Below are 13,749 nucleotides of genomic sequence, written 5' to 3' on the forward strand. Positions count from 1 at the left end.
GCTCTAACGCCATCTCAGTCTCTGTGGCTTAAGGTTGCGTACACATGAAGCGTGTTAGCAGAAATTTGTCTAACCACAGCATTGTGTGCCACTCAGAATGGAATTGAGAATCGCTTTTATAAATTCCTGGAATTGAATTGAGGAAGTAACATGAACTGCAATTTAAAGACATTTGTATAACTGCAATACATTTTTAACAAGGATAGAAAGGTTACCAAGACAGACTTTGATTCAAATTCCAATTTAGCATCCTGTGGAATGTGGCCAATTCAACTAAAATTCCAACTCTTGGATTAAAATGAATTCTGAATTTCAATCAGTCTGCTGTAAGCTTGAAGATATACTACAACAGTAAAATCTCTGGAAAAATCTTATATTTTTACTTTTATTCAGCAAGGCTGCATTAAATTTAATTGATCCTTGGTGAATAAAGGTAAAAAGATTAAAAAAGTACTTTTTTAAAAAGTTACTTTATTTCAACAAGGATGCATTGAATTCCTCAAAAAAAGACTTACAGTGTCACAAAAACATTTAAATAAATGCCGTTCTTTGGAATTGTCTATTTTATTGAAAAATGTGACTGTGACACAAAAATCTTAAGCAGCACAACTTTTTTCATTGATGATAATAAGAAATGTTTTTTGAGCAGCAAATCAGCATTAGAATAAAGGATCATGTGACACTGAAGACTGGAGTAATGATGCTGAAAATTCAGCTTTGATCACAGGAATAAATTACATTTTAAAACATATACATATAGTAAACTGTAATTTTAAAGTGCAAATAAATGTTATAATATTACTGTCTTTACTGTATTTTTTTTTACCAAAAGCAGCCTTGCTGAGCATAATAGACTTCTTTCAAAAACATTTGAACAGTAGTGTAAATATTTTAGGTATTTGCATGGAAGAAAAGATGATTCAAATCAGACCTGGCAACGATTTAACAATATAATGGATAAAAGTTAACTTAGAGGATTAGTTCACTTTCAAATGAAAATTACCCCAAGCTTTACTCACCCTCAGGCCATTCCAGAAGGCCTTTATGTATCCTCTAGAACCGCATGGAGTATGTTTATGATGGATGGATGTGGATGGAGACACTTTCTTCAGCTTCATACTCCTTTGGTAATGCTTACTGCCATTATAAAGCTCGGATGAGTCAGGATATTTAGTAATATTTCTCAGATTGTGTTCGTCAGAAAGAAGAAAGTCATATACACCTACTTGAGGGTGAGTAAAGCTTGGGGTGATTTTCATTTGAAAGTGAACTAATCCTTTAATTAAGACAGGTGGCTAAATTAGCTTTACAACACATTTAAAATAAACAAGCCTGGCTATTCACAATGTGGCATGCTTCATTAGGTGCTTGCAGTGCATTATATAGCTCATTATAATGGGAGCGATTAAGTGCATTGTAGGCACGGTGTAACCCTTGCCATGAACTGCCTCAAAAATAGGAATGTTTTTCCAGGACCATCAAGGATGTTGATCCAGTAAACACGTTCAACTTGGTAAAAATCACAGTCACTGAAATCTTGGCTGGTGCACCAGCATGGTGAAGTGGGTTGTCAAAGGAAGTCTTGCTAGGTACGTTAGTTAAGAAGCCTGGTGGGAAAACCAGCACCCATGCTGGGGACCAGCATCCCAAACACAACATATGCTGGTGATCAGCTATGCAGGTCTTTTCAGCAAGACAAGAACACAGGAACTACACTCAAGTACCTTCTTCTGATCCAGCACAGAGTCAGATAATGAATGTGATAGTGAATGTCTGTCAGTGTTGGGTTTCCAAGCCAAAGAGGCCACAGCACTGATGTCTGCCATATGGTTACAGGTCAAAACAACAGATTTTGTCTAAAGAGTGTATGAAGATAAAGTATCGGCAAAAAAGATGGTATCCCTTTTCCCATCCATATGTCTTTTGTTGCATTACTTAGTCCTCAAACTGATGCAAACCAGCCTTGTACTTTTCACACGTTTTAAATCCCGATACGATCGACAGCAAGTCCTGACTGGCTGGGACTTCAAAATCCTTGCTAAATCACATAGTAGGACTCATATTACCATACAAATGACCAGCCCTCCTAGGGAAAACATGGTCTTCACAGTAATGTAGTTAATAAAGAAAAGCGTAAAAATGGACTTGTGGATTAGTATTGTGTTGTGTTAAGGACACTCGGGCACCCCTCTGTAAATAAAGGCCTAATCTCCAGGAAGCCACAAAACCCTCCCCCTATTCCTCTTGACGCCCCCCTGTTGGAGCACTTTTTGGGCCTATATTTGAGTTACAAACAAGTATGATCACATAATTAAATCCAAAGTAAACATAATACATGCGCACACAAACAAAACAGCACACATTTTGGAGCATGGGAACCAACTCTATAAAATATAGTAAAGACGCCTACATCCCTGTGAGAGAGATTGAACCACTGATTGTCTTATACAATGGTTTGGATGCAGTCACTGAAATCTGAATTGAAACAGCATGGTGAAATGTTGATAAAGAAGAGGCATTACCTGCTAGATGAGTTTGTTCATTCTCCCATACACAAACATTCTGGAAAACGTCATGAATGCAGCTGTGCAAAACCATTAAATGGTCTAAGTGCCGCTCCACAAAAAACAAAGCTGGTCTTATAAAAAGGAAAATGAGCAGGTGATAAAAGGTATGAGTGAAGGGGGGCGTGAGGGATTTCAACCCGTGAGCTCTGTTAGACATGTGGCGCGACTGACACTTAAGCCACTAATGGATGATTAGGAGGAAGAAGAGATCAGCCATCTTGACTCCAGGTGCCATTGTTTACTTTTTCAGTAACGTCTGAAGGGGAAGAAGTGGAAGAACAGACACCTCACCATAGAATGTTTTTGTGTCAAATACTTTACAATTCAAAATGGTGGTTATTTGTCCACAAAGTCTGTTGGATACAACCATGATACATTTTGTGGCCTTTTCCTTACTGGGATTCACTTCATTTTAGCTAGTAATAGTTTATTAGCCTTTCATGATTATTTTGATTAAAGGATTAGTTCACCCAAAAAAATGAAAATTACTCTAGCCTCATGTTGTTCCAAAACTATAAGACTTTCGTTCATCTTCAGAACACAAATGAAGATCTTTTTGATGAAATCTGAGAGCTTTCTTTCCTTCCATTGACAGCCTATGCAACTACCACTTTCAAGCCTCAGAAAGGTATAGTAAAGACATCATTAAAGTAATCCACAGGACTCCAGTGTTTTTTTACCACTTTATTTACAAAATATTAATCTCTGATTTGCGTCAAATCTTACAGGTTTGGAACGATATGAGGGTGAATTTTCATTTTTGGTTGAACTAACCCTTTAAGGATGCTATTTTTAATCATTTAATTTAAATACTTTCTCATATGCAAGTTTAACATAAAGAAACAACTATAAGGTCAATGCTGTGATAAGATATGTTGGAAAAGAAGTTTAGAGTTTTGCACACAAATACTCTAATATGTTAAAGGATCAGTCCACTTTGATAATTCTGATAATTTACTCACCCCCATGTCATCCAAGATGATCATGTCTTTCTTTCTTCAGTCGAAAAGAAATTAAGGTTTTTGATGATTAGTGGACTTCAATGGGCACCAAATGGTTGAAGGTCAAAATTACAGTTTCAGTGCAGCTTCAAAGGGCTTTAAATGATACCAGACGAGGAATAAGGGTCTTATCTAGAGAAATGATCGGTCATTTTCAAAAAAAAAAATACAAATGTATATGCTTTTGATAAACAAATGATCCCCTTTGTGCTTTCGCCTTCCGTATTCTTCAAAAAGCGTACGCTGTATGTCCTACGCCTTCCCTATTCAACTTACAGAACGAACACGGTACCAGTTCCGTTTTTTTTCTGTAAGAAAATGACAGATCGTTTCTCTAGATAAGACCCTTATTCCTCATCTGGTATCGTTTAAAGCCCTTTGAAGCTGCACTGAAACTAATTTTGACCTTCAATCGTTTTAGAGTCCATTGAAGTCCACTAAATGGAGAAAAATCCTGGAATGTTTTCATCAAAAACCTTCATTTCTTTTTGACTGAAGAAGAAAGACATGATGGCCGATCTCAAAACAATGCTTCAGGAAGCATCGGAGCATAATGAATCAGTGTGTCGAATCTGTGGTTCAGAGCGCCAAAGTCACGTGATTTCAGCCGTTGGCAGTTTGACACGCAATCTGAATCATGATTCGATACGCTGATTCATTTGTGCTCCGATGCTTCCTTGAAGCAGTGTTTTGAAATCAGCCATCACTAAATAAGTCGTTATTTTGTTCTTGGTGCACCAAAAATATTCTCCTTGCTTTATAATTTTAATATTGAACCACTGTACTCACATGAACTGATTTAAATATGTTTTTAGCACATTAATGGATCTTGAGAGAGGAAATGTCATTGCTCCCTATGGAGGCCTCACTGAGCCATCGGATTTCAACAAAAATATCTTAATTTGTGTTCCAAAGATGAACGAAGGTCATACGGGTGTGGAACGACATGAGGGTGAGTAATTAATGAAAGAATTTTCATTTTTGGGTGAACTAACCCTTTAATCTTGTAGCTGATATAAATATGTACTACTTGCACACAGCGCTTTCATGTTGTGCAACAGGCCACAGTAAGCAAAAACAAAGACAGATTTATAAAAAAAAAAAAAAAAGTGTAAACATTGTGGCTTTTTCTGCACTTTTGACATTGCCACAGCAAAGTTGACAGCACAGCACAGTATTCTCTCAAACAAACAAACAATGCAAGGCCGTGCAAAATGAACAAATCAATGAGTGTGACTGTAGACTCATCATAAGACATCAGACTCACTGGATCACAGGACTGCAGATCACATGACAGAAAGAGAATCTACAGATGTTCTGAAAATAAAAATGGTATGTGATGAAGATGGAAAAAGAGGAAGAGTATACGCCAGTCCGCAAATGCTGGAGATGTTCCCACTCAATTAAATAGAGGAAATGAAATGTGAGCATAGTTCTGTATTTCACAAATTCTTTTTTTCTTTTAAAGGTCTCTGTAAATATATATGTATATATATATATATGTATTCTGTTTTACTTCTGTTTACAGTGATAACTGATCAGCACAATACTGATACCAGATATTCATTTTGCAATAATTAATGGCTGACTGTACATTACCCACTTATACAGTTACAACAATATACAGTAGATAAATAAATGGACTTGAAATTTGATTTGAGTTTAAATTATTTTATAATGTGGCAAGAGACCACATATGTCATATGAGATACAAGATACTAACATAGCGAAACTAATTAGTAGGCACGATGGTCAATTATAAAGTATAGTGGCTTTTACATTATACAGAATGTTGCAATTGACTGACCAATCAGAATCAAATATTGGGGGGCAAATTTTCAAGAATACATATGTATATGTATATATATATTTATAAATACGCATATACAGTACAGTCCAAAAGTTTGGAACAACTAAGATTTTTAATGTTTTTAAAAGAAGTTTCATTGCTCACCAATTTAATTAAAAATACAGTAAAAAAACAGTAATATTGTGAAATATTATTACAATTTAAAATAACTGTTTTCTATTTGAATTATATCGTTATAATTATAATATATATAACGTTAATATATATCGTTACTCCAGTCTTCAGTGTCACATGATCCTTCAGAAATCATTCTAATATGCTGATCTGCTGCTCAAGAAACATTTCATGTGTACAATTGTACAAAATATTTGTGTACAATATTTTTTTCAGGATTATTTGATGAATAGAAAGTTCAAAAGAACAGTGTTTATCTGAAATCTAATCTTTTGTAACACTATAAATGCTGCCACTTTTCATTGATTTAATGCATCCTTGCTGAATAAAAGTATTCATTTCTTTAATTTCTTTTCAAAAAAATAAAAATAAAAATTCTTACTGACCCCAAACTTTTGAACGGTAGTGTATAATGCTACAGAAGCTTTGTATTTCAGATAAATGCTGTTCTTTTGAACTTTCTATTCATCAAGAAATCCTGAAAAAAAAGTACACAACTGTTTTCAACATTGAAAATAATCATAAATGTTTCTTGAGCAGCAGATCATCATATCAGAATGATTTCTGAAGGATCATGTGACACTGAAGACTGGAGTAATGATGCTGAAAATTCAGCTTTGCATCACAGGAATAAATTACTTTGTCAAATATATTTAAATAGTACACAGTTATTTTAAATTGTAATAATATTTCACAATATTACTGTTTTTTACTGTATTTTTAATTAAATAAATGTAGCCTTGGTGAGCAGACGAAACTTCTTTTAAAAACATTAAAAATCTTAGTGGTTCCAAACTTTTGGACTGTACTGTATATGTCTATTTACACTAAGTGCAAATATCGTCCCTTGTTCGCAAACTCTATTTACACTAGCTCCACCCACCAATGTCTGGTTGGGCCACTCAAGTTTAAAGAAAGACGCAATATCTTCAGTGGCACAATGCAATCAACAAAGGTTCGAATCCGCCTTTTGCCAAGCTCGCATTTATTTTCAGTAAAAATGAAAATAATGTTCTAAAAGTGGAAATAAACTGCGAAGGAGTGTTTAATAATATTAAAAGTGTTTATTCGGTAGGGTTAGGTACGGAAGAGGATTAGGGCCAAGCAATAATAAAAAAATAAAACCATGTCAAGATTAAAGTTGTTAAATTTCGAGAAAAATCTTGTTAAATTTCGAGAAAAAGGTCGAGATAAAATGTTGAGAATAAACTCATTAAATTACGAGAAAAAACTCGTTAAATTTTGAGAAAAAAGTCGAGATAAAATGTTGAGAATAACGTAATTAAATTACGATAACAAATGCGTTAAATTATGAGAAAAAAATGGCGTTAAATTTCGAGAAAAAAGTCGACATAAAATGTCGTAATTTAACGAGTTTATTCTCAACAGTTTATCTCGACTTTTTTCTCGAAATGTAACAAGTTTATTCTCAACATTTATCTCGTCTTTTTTCTCGAAATTTAAGAAGTTTTTTTCTCGTAATTTAACAACTTTAATCTCGAGATGGTTTTATTTTTTTATTATTGCTTCGCCCTAATCCTCTTCCGTAGTTTGGGGAATGTGTAATGAGGGATTTTATTCTCCCAATAAGGCAGCATCTATTTAATAATTTTAATAAATATAATAATTTACACTCTATGATATTATTGCATCCTGCTAATGTACAAAAATACTGAGGTGCAAATAGTATCTGCCAATATAAAGTATAGATAGCATCTAATTACTATTTACTCTTATTGCAAAGAATGGATACTTTTACATGGTGTAAATAGAATGATCACTAAGAAAATGCTGATATTGTGACTTAGTGTGAACAGAATATATTGCTTTTTCACTTAGTCTAAATAGCTGCTGCCATTTATATATATATATATATATATTATATATATATATATATATATATATATATATATATATATATATATATATATATATATACTCACTTAAAAATATTGGGTTAAAAATAACCCAACAAGTAACCCAACTATGGGTTATTTTTAACCCAATGGTTGGGTTAAAAGCCAATTGGGTTAAAAAATAACCCAACGTTTTTTACTGTGTAAAAAAAAGGTCCACCTTCATTACATTTAGTGATAGTTTGCATCAAATAATTTAAAATTCCTTTAAAAATTATAATAATATTCTACATCTTAGTTGATTCTTTGAATCTCTGTATTATTAAATGACAGAGGATATGCACCTTTCATATTCAAACTTTAAACAGGAAGCCTGTAATGAATTTGCCCACATAAGACAGTCTAAAATTAGCATCATCCTCTCAGAGCACCTACCAAGAATACATGCGTCAAGTGAGAAAGACAGTGACACAAATGTGGCATTTCACAAAAAACGAAATAAGAAGTGTTCCCTAGATAATACCTGAAATACTGATGGGAAAATAGCAATGAAAATGATTCAGAATAACAAACTTGTTCTCCTTTGATAAGAGGAACTCATAATGACCACTAACGTCTGTCCTCTAAAGGGTGAGGCACTCGCAAAAGACGTTGGCATAAACCACATCAAAACGGAACTTCTTCTGGTAAAACCTGATGGTGAAAACCAGACTGTGGCAGACCAATTCAGAGCATGTGTGAGATACATAACGATGTAAAAACGAAGTTCAAGCCAGTGGAGTTATTTTGGGGGAGTTCCTGAGGTGAGTACCAGGAACATACATAGATCTTCCTGGTGGTGGTGGAAAGGGATGGGGGTGGTCAAAACAGCTGCCAGATGTGGAGGAGTCCCAGGAGCCCTGTCACATTCTCACACACAATACACGGTTTGTGAAGTCACCACAGGAAGTGAGGTCAGGGTTCTTGACCCCTCCTCCGAGCTGACAGAAGTGGAGAGTTCAAACCGGAGTCTCTCTGACTTTTCTGAGATGCATTCTGTTTGTCAAAGGATAAGGCAGCAAAACCTCTGAATCAATACAAACTGTTGCAGATGGGCGTGAATTTATTATTTGACTATTTACATATCAAAACGGTGAAATCACCTCACACAATGCTGCTTAAACTGAAACAGGAATGACTTAGAGGTGGATGTGTCGTTATTCATGATGACAAACTGATTTCCATGCATGCTTGAGGGGGCTTATCTGCTCAACAGGATGAAATTAAGCACATGGTCCTTATTAAGATGAGACTGTCTTTTATTAATATGTTATTGATACCAGAAAGCTTGAATTTAATGTTCAATGAAGCAAATCTCTTATGATTCATACCTGCCCTCCCTGTGTGAACACGATACACCAAACAAGCCTAGACCAAACGGTACACACCTGAGGCGAAACGTGTTCATCAAGACAAAAAAAAAAAAAATTATACTGGCAGATATCAACACATACATCAATGACGACAGAAAAAGAAGAAGAAAAATAAACCGTTGAGCGTATTGTAGTGACTCAGCAAAGGTGGTTAACATTTGTGAGCAGATGTCAAATTTTCCCCTGACCACATGACCACGATTTCAATATTAGGGTAGTATAGTAGGTCACTGAAACAAGATGAGTTTAATACAAAGTTTGTGAAAATTCTTGCCTCAAAACATTCTCAAGGGTTGCCAAGTGTGAATATATAAACATCAGCATTCAGAAGTTTGCACAATTATGGAAGAGAAAAATGATGCATAGCCTAACAGATAGCAATCCAATCAATAGCAATCCACTTCACTTGACACTTTACCACCAGATCTCTCCATATAATTAAAACACTCATGTTTATTATGTAAAAGTGTCTACTTTGTAGCTTAAAACATCTTTTTAGGCCATACTTAAAGTGAAAATCAATTAGATACATGCCTCTGTGAAACTAAGGAACAAATAAAATGTGAAAAACTATGACTAAAAACTCTCAACAACTCAGTGGAAAGGAAGTGAGGAGGTGGAACCCAAAAAAAAAACAAAAAAACATCTGGACCTCATTTCTACCCTGGGGACTTAGAAACTAAAATACTACTATAAATGTGACTTTTGATCCTCAACATTTTCATCGAGTGGAGAATGCATCTTTGCAATTATAAATGTTTTTGTAATACATGTGTTTTCGTGAACAGGCAAATTAGGGGGGTAAAAAACCATTACCCAAACGTCCTACGCTCTTCCACAGAGTTGCTGAGCTCGTGCGAGTGAGCTAGCGAGCGCGTGCGTGCGTGCGCGCGTGTATGTGTATTACGTCGCCGCGCACAGATCGCGAGGCTGTTGTTCGGGCGACCAGCGCGTGGAATTAAAGATTGTTTTTATTAAACGGAAAACACAGCAGTAACTGACGCGTCCTAGAGACCTTAACGCAAACTCAAGAGTATTTTTCTTGCTTTTTGACGTTTATCTTAACCATGGTTGTGCTACTAATGACTAGACTAGCAATGACTCCGAAGAAGTTTTGACTTCTATCAAATCATTTGTATTTTTTGGGGGGGCTCTCCCAAACGGATCCTTGAATAGGCTACTCGATCAAGGAATTACGGAATTTCATGTAAACTTTGTAAATGAAGATTAAAAGCATCTCTCTGCCGGACACCGCACATGGGGTGAGTTTCATCGCACTGTAACTAACGATATCTCTCTATAAAGTCAAATGTTCGTTAGTGTACTTCCAATAGTTTTACGTCTTCATTCATTTTCGTATCAGTGCGATAGACCTGTGTATTTTAATGTAATGACCATCCTTATGCAAAGATGTCTGAAAATTAACAGTAACTTGTGATGTGCTTATTTGTCAACACAGACACGTTTCTATCACCTTCACCTCATGCACTGATCTTTCTCGCTCGATCTGATAATGAAATGTGTGAGGGAGTCTTATCCAAGCTTTCGACACATGCAAATTCCACTAGTGTCAGTTTAAATATAAAGCGTGGCATGCATCCGTGCTTTGCATCAGTTATGAGAAAGTATCCGTAAATGTTTGATCACTGTTGTAATGTGTAACATGCATGCAGTTAAACATTGACCTGCTCATCCAGACTTCATGTGTATTGCAGCAGCTCTTCGTTTGTCAACAGGAACGGGCTCTTGCTGAGCTCAATACACGCAAGGAGCTTTGCGATATTGCGTGGGGATTCGTCCATCCATCACCGTAAGGATGGCATTGTTCTTAAAGCTCGTATTAATAAGACAAAAGACTCTATTATATAGCATTATGCTGCTGGACTGAGTGCTCTGTCTGTCTCTTAAAGAGATAGTCCACCCTAAAATGCCAGTTCTGTTATTATTTACTCACTCTAACGTGCTTAGGGGATTTTTACTCAAAACGTGAGATGATAGAGTTTTAAATGGATAGATTCTGTCATCATTTACTCATCTTTATGATGTTATAAACCCGTGACTTCCTTTCATCTGTGAAACACAAGTGTCAGTGCATTAATTTTTTTCCATACAGTGAAAGTGATACCTGATACCATCTGATACCCGATAACAATTTTAATTTTCAAAGTTTGTTGAAAATCTTTGTTTGATTTCAAATGTCATGCTTCATGCTTACGCACATTCAGACTTGCATAATGATTAGTTGCAAGACATTCAAGAATCAGTTGCATTTTTTTTAACGAAGCTTGATAGTAAAGATCAGTAAAAAAAAAAATTAGTATTTTAAAATACTTAGTTTTTGTATTGCACAGATTCAGATTTTGACTAACTTTTTGGTAGGCTATCCCTTTAAGTTTTTTTTTTGCATGCTGTGTTTTACTATGAAACTAGACAATTGTACAGATGTAGGTCAGCTCTATTGTATATCCAGATTTTTTGTCTCCCCTGGAATCCAAAGCTACATTGAAAAGCCATTGCGCTGGCGTCTGAATTTAGGTCAAGCTATGAAACGCATCCGTCCCATTAGTCCAAACTAATCATTCACGAACACCTCTCTGAGGTACTGACTCTGAATGTACATTCTGTCCAGGACAAGGAAAGGGGATGGGGTAGAGATGTTTTGTAATCTGCTTTTGCGGTACACGATGCCTCCCCTCTACAAGATAAGCTGATATGAGAGGAAATGCCGAGTATCACTTTGAGAGTTGTCTATCCATCATTCTCAAGTGTGGATGCGAAATGTGTGTTTGGTCACGTTGTTGTTCTTCTAAAAGCTTTAAAATTTGATTGATTGCATTATCTTGTCTGTTCTGTGACTCCATGCAGAGTGCTTGCAGATGCACATGGGGATTTCTGCATGCTTTTTAAAGGAGAGCTAGCACTTATTAAAATGGAAACCGCTTTACTAAAGTGGGAAAATTGGAATATCAAGTGTTGGATCTGTTGATGGATGCGGAGATTCTTGTTTGGGATCTTATATTCTGGTTATGGTGGGGTGTAGTAGCCTAAACGGCAGATTTTTATCATGCTGCGATCCGATCTGTAGACAGAGCTGATATGGGCAGCATGTAGTCCGCGTTGGCATCATGTGATGCCATGCTTCATTAAACCAGAACAAAACCAGCCACGCTGTCTCAGCTGACCACCACCGGCGGTCTTCACTTACATTCACACTCTCAGCCCATGTCTGCGTGAGAGAGGCTTCAGCTGTGGTCTTTATTTAATATTACCCACTGTACCTTGAATAGACTCTGACACCAGGTCCACATGGACACTCCAGACTTTTTTTTGTATTTTCCGTTGGGATTTTGCAGGAAATTTGCGCGGAATGCATTTAAATTTGTTAGCTTGTGAAAGAGATAGCTTTGTTAATGACAGGCGTTCCAATTCTTTGTAAGTCTGCTGAGTTTTCCACGGAAGTTTTGTGGGCACGGATTCAATGACTCACCAACTTAGTTTGAGCCACTCAGAGTTTCATGATGCAGCAATGGCTGTGCCTTCAGATATGAGTGGTGCTCTTCATTATGATGGCATCGCAGATTGAGTGTCTGATTGTTACTTGATGGCGCTTTCTTCTGAATTCCCCTGACCTTCATTTCAACTCTGTCCCAGAAACACATGTTTCAGAATGAGGTTCGTTCCCAGTGACTTGGCTCTGCGTGCCCACAGGTCGCATGTGTGTGCATGCGGAGGGATTGTGCGAAGTTAAATAAAAAAAAAGTGAATAAATAAACGGAAATCTAAGCAAACGGAAAGATAAATAAATGTTGCAGGCGGTGGTGGTGGGAACTGGAAGTGTGGGATTTTTGGGCTTGGTCACATGAGGGGTTACGGGTGGGGCCAGGTCACTGTGTGGGAGGAGCAATTCCTCAAGGACTTTTGCGTTTAGCATTTTGGCAGAGCAAGCGCAGAGCACTTGCAGCATGTCCTGAGAGAACCTTCTCAGAGGAAGACTGAATCCCTCATGTCAGGCAGAACATTTAAAACAATAGTCCACCCAAAAATGAAATCACTTAACTGCTCATCGATCTCTCTCTCTTCCCATTTCAGGGCGGGATGTTAGTTTGGACTAACATTTGAGAGCAGTTGCACTCTTGCCTCTAAGTTCTACAGATGGTGGCACTAGCACCTTGGGCCTCATTTAAAAAGTGTGCGTACGCACAGATTTGATCTTAGAGTGTGCGTACGCTTAAATCCATGTTTATAAAAACAGCCTTTGACGTGGGAAAGTGCTTAGCGCCACGTCAGGGTCTGAACAGACGTACGCACTTTTCCTTGTCAGATTGCTTCAGGTTTTTGGAAATCTAAGCTGTTCTTGCAGCTCGCCATTCTAAATGAAAGGATTTGGATGATGACTGGTCATCTTTTATATGTAAATGACATAAATTAGGTGTTTACAACACGGAGAACTGAAACCATTCAGCTACGCGCAAGTTCAAGATCATTTTTGATTTATAGATTTCACATCTGAAAGAGAGCCGTTCGCTCGTTTTCTGTTCATTCTATGAATCACACATACGCACATCTGAGAAATGAACGTAAGATCAAATTTAGGATGGTTTCTGCACAACATTTTATAGACGAGGCCCCTGATTTGGTAGTGCTGGGGGGGGATTTGTTATCATAAAGGTAATTAAAAAAAAAACTATTATTTTGCAGTGCGGTAACTAACATATTAAAGTTCACCCAAAAATTTAAATTCTGTCATTTATTACTCAACCTTATGCCGTTCCACACCTGTAAGACCTTCGTTAATCTTCAGAACACAAATTAAGATATTTTTGTTGAAATTCGATGGCTCTGTGAGGCCTCCATAGGGAGCAATGACATTTCCTCTCTCAAGATCCATTAATGTACTGTAGTAAAAATGCCGCTTCATTTGAAAGCAGG

General features: G+C 36.6%; 1 protein-coding gene across 4 annotated transcripts in view; it reads left to right on the forward strand.

Moving 5' to 3' along the window:
• s1pr2 (sphingosine-1-phosphate receptor 2) overlaps positions 1-13,749 on the forward strand; it is a 59,709-nt gene that overhangs the window by 19,395 nt on the left and 26,565 nt on the right. Inside the window, exons 1-2 of one of the 4 annotated variants that reach the window (XM_067382561.1) lie at positions 9,563-10,082; positions 10,536-10,630. The exons of 1 other annotated variant lie outside the window; for it this stretch is intronic. The gene's annotated coding sequence lies outside the window, so the exon portion shown is untranslated. Of the gene's footprint in view, positions 1-9,562; positions 10,083-10,535; positions 10,631-12,284; positions 12,493-13,749 lie in introns of those variants that run through there. 2 more of the 4 variants (XM_067382560.1, XM_067382564.1) reach the window with 2 other exon arrangements.

This window comes from Chanodichthys erythropterus, chromosome 3 (genome assembly GCF_024489055.1).
Source record: "Chanodichthys erythropterus isolate Z2021 chromosome 3, ASM2448905v1, whole genome shotgun sequence".
Taxonomy (NCBI): domain Eukaryota; kingdom Metazoa; phylum Chordata; class Actinopteri; order Cypriniformes; family Xenocyprididae; genus Chanodichthys; species Chanodichthys erythropterus.